Below are 10,000 nucleotides of genomic sequence, written 5' to 3'. Positions count from 1 at the left end.
TGCCGAAGGTAATAAAGAGAAGAATCCTAATTATTACAAAAAGAAATAGAAACAGTAGCCCGTTCAGAATCAAACAAGCAAACTCGGTGACTGTGTCACCTAGTCAAGCGGTCAAGGTCAGTCAAACTGCCGAAGTTTTCAAAGCAAAGCAAATTCCACACAATAAGCGACTCTAGCAGAGTGGGGAAAAGCGATGTTGTTTATACATGCCAATATCTTTTTGAATTAAAAAGGAATTTTTCCTATGAAACACACGACCGTATAAAGTAATCAGAGCAGGTTTTCGTTTTTTTTTAACACATAAGTTATTATAAGTAGTGGTGGATAAAGCCCAACTGTACGCGCCGTAAAAATTAGAATATCTTGTTTTATTTCTTTAATACACGTAATATCTTGTATATACGGACTCACCGTCTGTTGTTCGAACTTCCCTAATGAGAAGTCCGGATAAGCGAGTGTTTACAGATACCTCTATAGTTATAAAAAACATTGATCTGTATCTAGTGTAATTGTAAGATTCATCTAGGGGTATACAAAATATTAACTTACAATCCTGCAAAATAAGGCGTGTTTATCAAAGGGAAATCCTATAACCTTCAAAACATATTAAAATCCGTTTGAACAAAAATGAGACAGTTAATCAAATAATAACTTATATAAAGGAACTATACATTGTCTCATAAATCGTAACATTGTTCAAATGACCCAACAGAATTCTCCCACAAACCGCAGTCGTAGTTTGCACGCAAAATCTCGAGAAGCAGCACCCTCGAATGTCTTAGTGCGTGCAAAAGACTTTGCTGCGGGAAATGAAATTTTAATCCTTCCGACACTCTGAAATATAACGATTTCCGCGAACAAAGCCCTAAAAGTATACATATCGTGGGATACGGAAGTTATAAATATCCGCATTTTTTTCTTGTTGCTAATTTTTAATCACGCCCACCAGTCGTGGATGAATCTCTTCTGATAATCTATCTAAAGTAATATCCGTAAAGTCATTCAAGCAGAGGTGATTCAGCAGAATTTTTTTTATCTTCTACCTGAATACCAGGAAGTTTCTCCACTAGCGAGTGATCTCTGGGACAAAAAACGGATGTCATTGAAAACAAAATACGGTATAAGGAACAAACATAAAGCTATATACGTACCTTCGTAGAAATCTTCACTGAAATTTCAAAATAGAGATAAATGACGAAGTTGAAAAATGTTAGTAATAGGAGTCATTAGGAAATCAAATAAGCCCATATAATTTTTCCCTCAAATGTCATGCCATAAAAGATCGTATTTCGCGTATCTGCGCAGATTACTGTCGCTTAAAACAAGGAAACGACTCCCGATAGTTTCCCAGGTGCGATTGGTACCGACGACATCTTATCTCTGTTAGCTTAGAATAAATTTTTTTCACCAACTTGGACTTACTTAAATGCTTTTACCAGATACCATTACCTAAGTGATTGTACCTCATACACCGTTTCAGCACACCCAGGGACATTATCAATTTTTACGTATGCCTCCGGCTTACGTTGCGCCCCAAATTACAATATAGTGTTTGGAGACTTTTAGGGGATAACCTACATGCCTATATGGATGATCTTGTAATCTTTTCTAATACCTTAGAAGTACATTCACATAAAGTAGAGCTAGTGCTACAGAGACAAAGACAAATAATCTCAGAGTAAAATATCTAAATGTGAGTTTTAAAAAACCGAACATGTTTATCTAGGTTTTATGTGTCTAGTCAAGGTCTTAAAGTAGTCCGTGGTAAGGTGTCGGCTATTCATAACTTCCGGTACCTAATTAACGTAAAAGGGGGATACAGCACTTTTGCGCTGTAGTGGTATTACAATCGTATGCCAAAAATATGTAACTCTTCAATCATAGCAGCTCCTTTAACAGATCTTACGAAGAAGAGCGTAGATTAATTAGGTCTAAAAGCATCAACAGGCGTTCGATATCTTAAAAGCGGAATAATGCAGCTACCTAACTAAAAATCCCTGATTTTAAATAAGGAATTTTTTTTTTATTGCAACAGACGCCTCAGACCAAGGGTAAGAGGGATACTACTTCAGTAATATGATAAAACAGTTTCTTTCCTATAGCTTTTTATTTCACGTAAACTAAAGCCCTCTGAAAGTAAATATCAAAGTAATAGGCAAGGAAGGGCTAGGTATCTTTAACACTAGTACATTTTAAGGTCATAATCTATGGCTATCCTGATAAAGTCCTTACTGAACATGAGTCCTTTACCGAGTTTTTCAAAGGCTTTAATCACAGTCCAAAAGGAACTCGGTGACAAATGATCATTCAGTTTATTGGAGCCAAGATAAGATATCTACCTGGAAAGCAAATATCATAGCTGACGCATTATCCCGCAATCCCGCACCATACAGCAAAGAACCATTAATTGGACTAAAAGATATAGAAACATCCGTGCCTATTGTTAAAACCGTATCTAAACAAGAAAATTCCTTAACCCAAGAGATCGCGAGCATTGAATATCTGGGCGGTCGGAGCGCAGAACTGTTACAAACTGAACAAAGCAAGTGGCAACAGCGATAAGCAAAACAATAAACACCAAACAATAACACTTCGAACGGAAACAGGGTCAGCGGCTAAGCAAAACCAATAAACACTTCGAGCAGAAACCCTAAAGCAAAAGTATATTTAAAGTATGTGTATCAGAATAATGTAATCAAATGTATTATTATATGTAGGTCTGTGACGAGGTAAACCCGAAGAACACAGCAGATGACTAACGACCAGGTATTCGTAATAATCCTTTCTTTCATACCAATCGTCATAAACTGGTTGCATTCCGTCATCCAGGGTTCCCTACTATGTCACAGAAAGCCAAATCACTATTTTACTGGCCTACAATGCTTACAGATATAAAAGCACATAACTGATTGTAACACGTGTCATGAAGACAAGGGACACACTAAGACACCTGTCAGTTTAAGGGCTATCCTGTGCCAAATCAATCCTTGAAAGAATATACGTAGAATTATTAACAGAATTACGAGTCTGACAGAGGGAATAACACTTCTTAGTGTTAATAGTTCCTTGACACGTTATATAGAATTAATAGCCCAATAAAAACAAACACCGCAATTGAGTGCGTTACGAATATTTATGAGTGGCTAAATCAATAAATATGGAATTCAACACATAATAATCTGTGACTCGGGTGGTGTAAATCAATAATAATCTCCTTAACACGTTGTGTGAATTCCTTTCCATTAAGAAAACCAATACTATATTTTATCACCCAGAGTCAATCGGTTTTGGTAGAATAACGGGTGGATAATTAAATAGGAAGTGTCAATGTCTTACGAGTTACAACTCGTGATGTTGGATCCGAACTGGATTATAGCGGTTCTCGCGGTTTTTAAATACCTTTATCATTTATATCTTGTATCTATAGAAGTTGATGCCGCAAGTAGCCTTATCGGTACGCCGCTAGAACACTTTTCCACATATTCAAGCCAACCATTAATTTATCAAGATATATAAAAAAATATATAAATAAATAAATATAAAATAAAATAAAATGGATACAAGTGGAGTCAATATAATACACTCCGTAAGAAGTCGGAAGGGTTACAAATTATAATAAAAAAAGGAATCACGATAAAATCAATAAGCAAAACGTAACCATAGATAATTAAATATCCAAATATATATGCGTAAAGATTTGAACTCTAACTTAACGCTTTAGTAATGACAAATAAGCTAAAAGTTCAAACACATATCAAAACCTACTGACATATTGTCTGTCCCGGTGATTTATATTCGTAGTCAATTAAAAAAAAAAAAAAAAAAAAAAATAATAATAATAATAACTAAAATAAATAAATAAAAAAATAAAATAAAGAGATTTTAAAGTCAGAAAGTCTGGAAGTGAAAATGTTTATCTATGGAAATAATCCTATATGAATCTTATACAGGGCTAATAAATATATATAGAATTTGTATGGAAACCTTTTTCATTAGTTTCAATAAGGAATATTTAATTTAACATAATCATGCAGTTTTCCAACATGAAACTAATATATTGTTCAATTTTGGTACTGTTTTTTTTTTTCAGACATTCTTTTCGTGTGGGTCGAGTATTAAAAGATAATAAATTTATCCTAAAGTCGTATTTATTACAGCAAGTAACGTAACTCTTAGCTGGCTGAGAGCAATCTCCTGCCAAGTGACGACGTCATCATTGCCGTATCAGCATTTGTTCCTTTTAACCTCAAATATCTGCTTGCAACAGGCTTCATCTCGCGCTTTGCAAAAACAGATTGACTGGAGAAAGAAAATGCTTAGCCCCGAAAACTTCTCATGGGCAAGGCAGACGTTAGGTACAAGTGTCTATCGGTATGCGCAATGCAACTTGCAATCATTTTAAAATTAATAAACCAAAATAAGGAAATACAGAATTTCTATAACATCAAAATGAATTAATTTTTTTTTTTCTGAACCTCATAGACATTTAGAAGTATCAAGTCATGGGAAAAGAAAAATGTCGCATTTTCTTGAAAAACCCAAAGTTTATATAGAAATTAGTTACATGTGGGGGTTTTTTCGTGCATCTCCTACCTATTAATAATGTTTTAAAAGTTAACCTCAGAGGATGCGCACGAGAAAAAAAAATTGAATATGAAACTTTTGTTAGGGCATATAGAATCATGATTAATCTTCTCTTTGACTCTTATGTTGCCTGGCAATCTTACAATTAGCTCCGTTTTACCACTTCTTTGTCTAGTAACTTACTACCAGTAATATCGAATTTTCTTTGAGATTCGTATTGATATCTATTTATTTTTTATAATTATGGATATTTTTACAGTCATCATAGACCTGGGTAGGTTCACTCATTATTAATGCCATGGATAAAAAAGTTTGTACAGCGAATTCATGTGGGTTACGTCTGGTCTAAATGGCTCTCTCCCCTCCCCTGTATTTGGATGTCGTCTGAATTTACTTTGCCCTTGTGACAGGTATAATTTCACTTGCAGGCTGATTAATGGAACCTGGTTACAGTATCCTGCAGTACGAGAGTTTCATATCGCAACTTCAAAAAATCGTTCGTCGCAGCGGACGACTACAGTCAAGTAACAACCGCCTACAATGTGAAAGGAATTTCATGGACTTCTTCGACCGACACCGTATCTCGTCGTTAATCTCGTTTTAATGCGGAATGCTCCGGCGGCTGTCGGAATCGACTACAAAAAGGGACATACTTCCGACAATTACGACCCGAAGGATATTCAACTCTACTTTGCTGGCGAAGGACTCGTGCTGGGGATGTTTTTTTATTCATCGCGAACGTAATCGTGTAGCTTAGGATGCAGAGAATAAGTATGAGCGCAAAAATAGAACGTTGGACCCGCCCAGGCAAATTTTCCCCTTGTTTTAACCATTGAAAAAGGCCGTTTCAATTGGCTATAGGTGGTTGTCTGGAAACTGTGTAATGGACGAAAAGTTGTTCGAACGCTAGTTAAAAGTGAAGTAGTATAACCTCGGTCATGTATCCTATATATAATTGATCATAAATAACAGAGTCGAAATATATCTTTGCGTGTACGCAATAGGAATCTCTTATATAAATGATCATGAATAACAGAATCTAAATATATCTTTTGCGTGTAAGCATAGGAATCTATTTAAAGTGCACATATATTAATCATAATTATATGAATCCATATACATATGTATAAACACTCAGGTAGCCTATAATCAATCTGTTACCTTTTATCTTACCAATATCTGCAGTTAGTATATGATTTAATGAATCAGATATATAACATTTAGCATAAAAAATCTACGAATCAATCAGCATAAACATTAATAAGGTGTTATCAATTCATATATGAAATTTTTATCAGTTAAAATATGATTTTTATCATGTTAATCTTCATTCTATGCAATTATCAGAGTACATTAGTATTTTCTGTAGCATAAGTATCTTAATGAGATGAAGTGAAAAACTGTATCATTATATATCCCGTGATCACTATTATTTACCAATATCATTGTTTTTATATTTTATTATGAATCAATTCATGTACACAATGAATTTTTATTCACTTATATATATATATTCACATAGTGTCTGTATCACCCCCTCTATAAAGTCAAAAAAATGCAAGTCAAGTTTGAGTAATATTCAGTAGTTAGTTTTTTGGTAGCTGACCGAGCTAAGTAAGTGTTTACATAATAAAAAATATGGAATGTTAGTCATATATATAAAAGACCAGATTGCTTGCAGGAATGTGATCAGACTAGAGACGCTAAAGATGACGTATACAATAAGTATGTAGGCTAAGATAACATGCCGTCACCTGTAGTCATTCAATTGTTTATAAACATTAGTCCAAGCTCCCTGCTTGAGACAACTACCGCCTACGTGATCTGTAGCGTGTCTCATTTGATTGTGTGTTCGTATGAAACTATGTCATTGTATGTATGTTCATATGTTCGAACTACTGTCTGTTCCTTCATAACTTGTAACAGAGATGGTAGACAGCAGAAACAGAGTTAGCTATCGACATTAGAAGACCTGTACCTCTTTACCTAAGCTTTATCATGTAGAGGAATAGGATTAGCCATCATCATTGGCAGAAGCGATCAAGCTATCGTTATTAGAAGACTTATACAATCATATCGATCTTCAGCATGTAAAAACTTCAGAAGAATATATAATTTTTTATACTTAGTTGTTTGTCTACTAAGGAACCTCACCGAACCATGAGTTTAACACATCGTCGTAAAGATAATACCGACTTCGGAAGTGATCTACAAAACCCCAGACACTCCATTGAAGATGGAAGTGCAATACCAACCGACTTAGCGTATAGATTATCGCTAGTCTAACATTACCTCATAGGGCGCCTTATCATACAAGGCACAAGCCCTAATAGGTTTACCATGGCAAAGAAAGCACAATCGTAACAGAAGGATCCACAGCTGCGCACTAAATTAAGATGAACAGGTGATAACTGGATTCCGGGGATTTCACTTCAAGACCACTGTGAATCAAATTGCAGTGGGTTTACCACGGCAATGAAAGCACAATCGAAGCAGAATGATCCAAAGCGAGAATACATGCGATTAACTGGCGAATTTTGTGCAATTAAGAGTTCAAGGATGCACTGAAGGATCTTTAGGTATAACACTGTTGAATTCACTCATGAACGCAAATAATAACAAAACCAGGTCTTTATGAGATCTGCGTTGGAAACAGAAATTGGAATAGCAAAAGAAAAAGGAACTACGTGACTGGCAAAACTTGAATTCCTGGCATTGTACCTTGTGGAGAGATGGGTCCTTGTAGATGCACCAATGATGGGGGACGGGTTGATATTAAAGAAATTGGTACTAGAAATATACTGCACTTGGAGTCAGCCACGTAGTTTGGGAAATGGCTCTTAGGGAGAGGAGCTCAAAGGATAGTGGGTGTTGGGACTGCGTCTGGTGTGTCTCTGACGAGAGGTGTCATGTTGGTCCTCTTATCCCTTCGTCTAGATTAATTTCGTACCTATGAGCCAACGAATTTCTTATCGACTAAATAGTTCGCCTTTGGTTAACATATATGAAAATATATTAATTCCGAGGTAGAGCAAATCAGATATTAAAGGACATTTGTAGCTGGATGTATGTATATGAATCACGGTAATGTGATATGACTCACATAATGGCTACGTGCGGACAAAACCATTACAACGTAACCGAGGTCCAGGTGGGTTGATGCCTACTCCAAAACAACGAATACCTGCAGGCGACAGGGATTTGTAGTTGGTAGGCAGCAAAACCTTATATCCTCTTGCGGTGGCAGTGTGGTCTAAGGCTTTACTGTGTTTCCTGAATTTGTTGGTTAGATGGTTTGCGCCCATGAGCCGACGAATTTCTTATCGGCTAAAAAAATTCCCCTTCGGTTAACATATAAGAAAATAGATCTATTCCTAGGTAGAGCAAATTAGACATTAAAGGAGATTTGTAGCTCGATGTATGTATATGAATTACGGTAATATGGGTAATGTGATATGACTGACTCATATATATGTATATATACTATATATATATATATATATATATATATATATATATATATATATATATATATATATATGTATGTATATATATATATATATATATATATATATTATATATATATATATATATATATATATATATATATATATATATATATTATTATGAAGATGGAAAGGCCCATAAAAACACTATATACACATTCCATCCAATATCTTTCAGATACTTCTGTATCCCTGCTTGTTGGAGAAATACGGACAAATGATATGTGACAAGAGCATTTATTAGGAATATACGCAATAGTGACAATACGACATACATGGTATGTATGACCCAGGATTTATGGAAAATAGGTCTTGTTAACTCTAGCTTGTGATTCTGGTACATGTATCCGGTTGAGCACCTACTAGAGAAGAAACCTTAAGATTAAGTCATGTGTGAAATTCAAAATCCAATGTTTTCCTGACAGGTTCATATTGTTGATCTGACTGACTATTATTATTATTATTATTATTATTATTATTATTATTATTATTATTATTATTATTATTATTATTATTATTATTATTATTAATCTGGCAAGAGACCCTCTTTCAGACATGTAGAAGACGATTGTTGCATCATCTGCATTAATCTTGCAAGTCTTCTCTATATTTCTGATTACTGCCTTTTCTCTGGTACTACATCTGGCAAGTAACATAGCAATGTTATTCATCTTCTGAAGGGAATTTCGTCTATAATTATGTATTTACAAAGTAAGTCAGTTGTTCCTCAGCAGATGCCAGTGGATAGTGATGCGGTCCGGCCTTCCACTAAGAGACCTTGGGTTTGACAGTGGAAGAAGGAAGGCATCACTAACCAGCCCCGGCAGGAGTATGTTCACCCCCGTCCTGACTTTCTGAGGCCGGCCTCTGAATACTTCACACAGTTTTTTACCTGATTTGAGGTCCCACATCGTCTTTCAGAGTAACCTGTACTCGAACCAGAGGGATGTGGTCAGTAACTTCAACCTCTCCGAATCCGAGTTCATAGTTTTCCTGGGTCTCATCATGTACATGGGACTTATGCCTTTGCCCAACATAGTGGACTACTGGGCTGTCAAGACGAGGGGGCCTCAAGTTGCTGAGTTAATGTCCAGGAACCGTTTCAAGGCAATCCGGTCAAACCTCCACTTCAGTGACAACGACCAGTCAGCAGGATCACAGGACCAGTTCTTGATGTGTCTGCATGTGTGTTCGTAGAGTATGATATATGGGGTTGATGATAGGTGATGAGAGTAAGAGAGGACACTCTTTGATTACTTGTGACAGTGTGCAGAGCCATCTGGGAGAAGTTTGAGAAGGCCCATCGAATAAGGTGACGTAAGATAAGGCTTTGAAAAAGTTAACCTTTGAAGTGAAAATAGAAAGAGAAGTGTGGTGCGTACACATTCATTTTGATTAACTTTCACATGTCAAGTGGAGTAATAAGTATGGTCTCTTTATTTGAGATGGGTTCAATGTCGCCATATAAGAGAATGGGTTCTCAAAGACTCAGTTGACTATTAAAAAAGGTGTAGTTAATCAGACACAGTTAGATTTAAGGAGGTACTTACTTAACCCTGTTTCAGGAGAGGAAAATGAGAGTTACGGTTTTTTTGTGGGTCAGACTTTATTCATATAGTTCCACTTTAATGTATTCATCCTGTTCCATTTTAATGTTAGCTAATCTAGGAAATAAAAAGTATATTTTTGTATCTACGAGGGTTTATTTGCCTAGTCTTCCATTTCAGTTAATGCCCAGAGAGAGTTTCAGCCACAGATCGTGGGTAGGCAGTCGCTTGCTAGCAGCTTCTTTCATTTGTCTAAACAAGTATCATTTGATCCTAAAAACTCGTTTAATATATATATATATATATATATATATATATTCTATATATATATATATATAGTATATATATATATATATATATATA

General features: G+C 35.5%; 1 protein-coding gene across 6 annotated transcripts in view; it reads right to left on the bottom strand.

Moving 5' to 3' along the window:
• LOC135205591 (tyramine receptor 1-like) overlaps nucleotides 1-10,000 on the bottom strand; it is a 294,701-nt gene that overhangs the window by 200,542 nt on the left and 84,159 nt on the right. The window lies entirely within an intron of this gene.

The sequence above is a fragment of the Macrobrachium nipponense genome, chromosome 24 (genome assembly GCF_015104395.2).
Source record: "Macrobrachium nipponense isolate FS-2020 chromosome 24, ASM1510439v2, whole genome shotgun sequence".
NCBI lineage: Eukaryota > Metazoa > Arthropoda > Malacostraca > Decapoda > Palaemonidae > Macrobrachium > Macrobrachium nipponense.
This window is presented reverse-complemented; position numbering and strand designations above follow the sequence as displayed.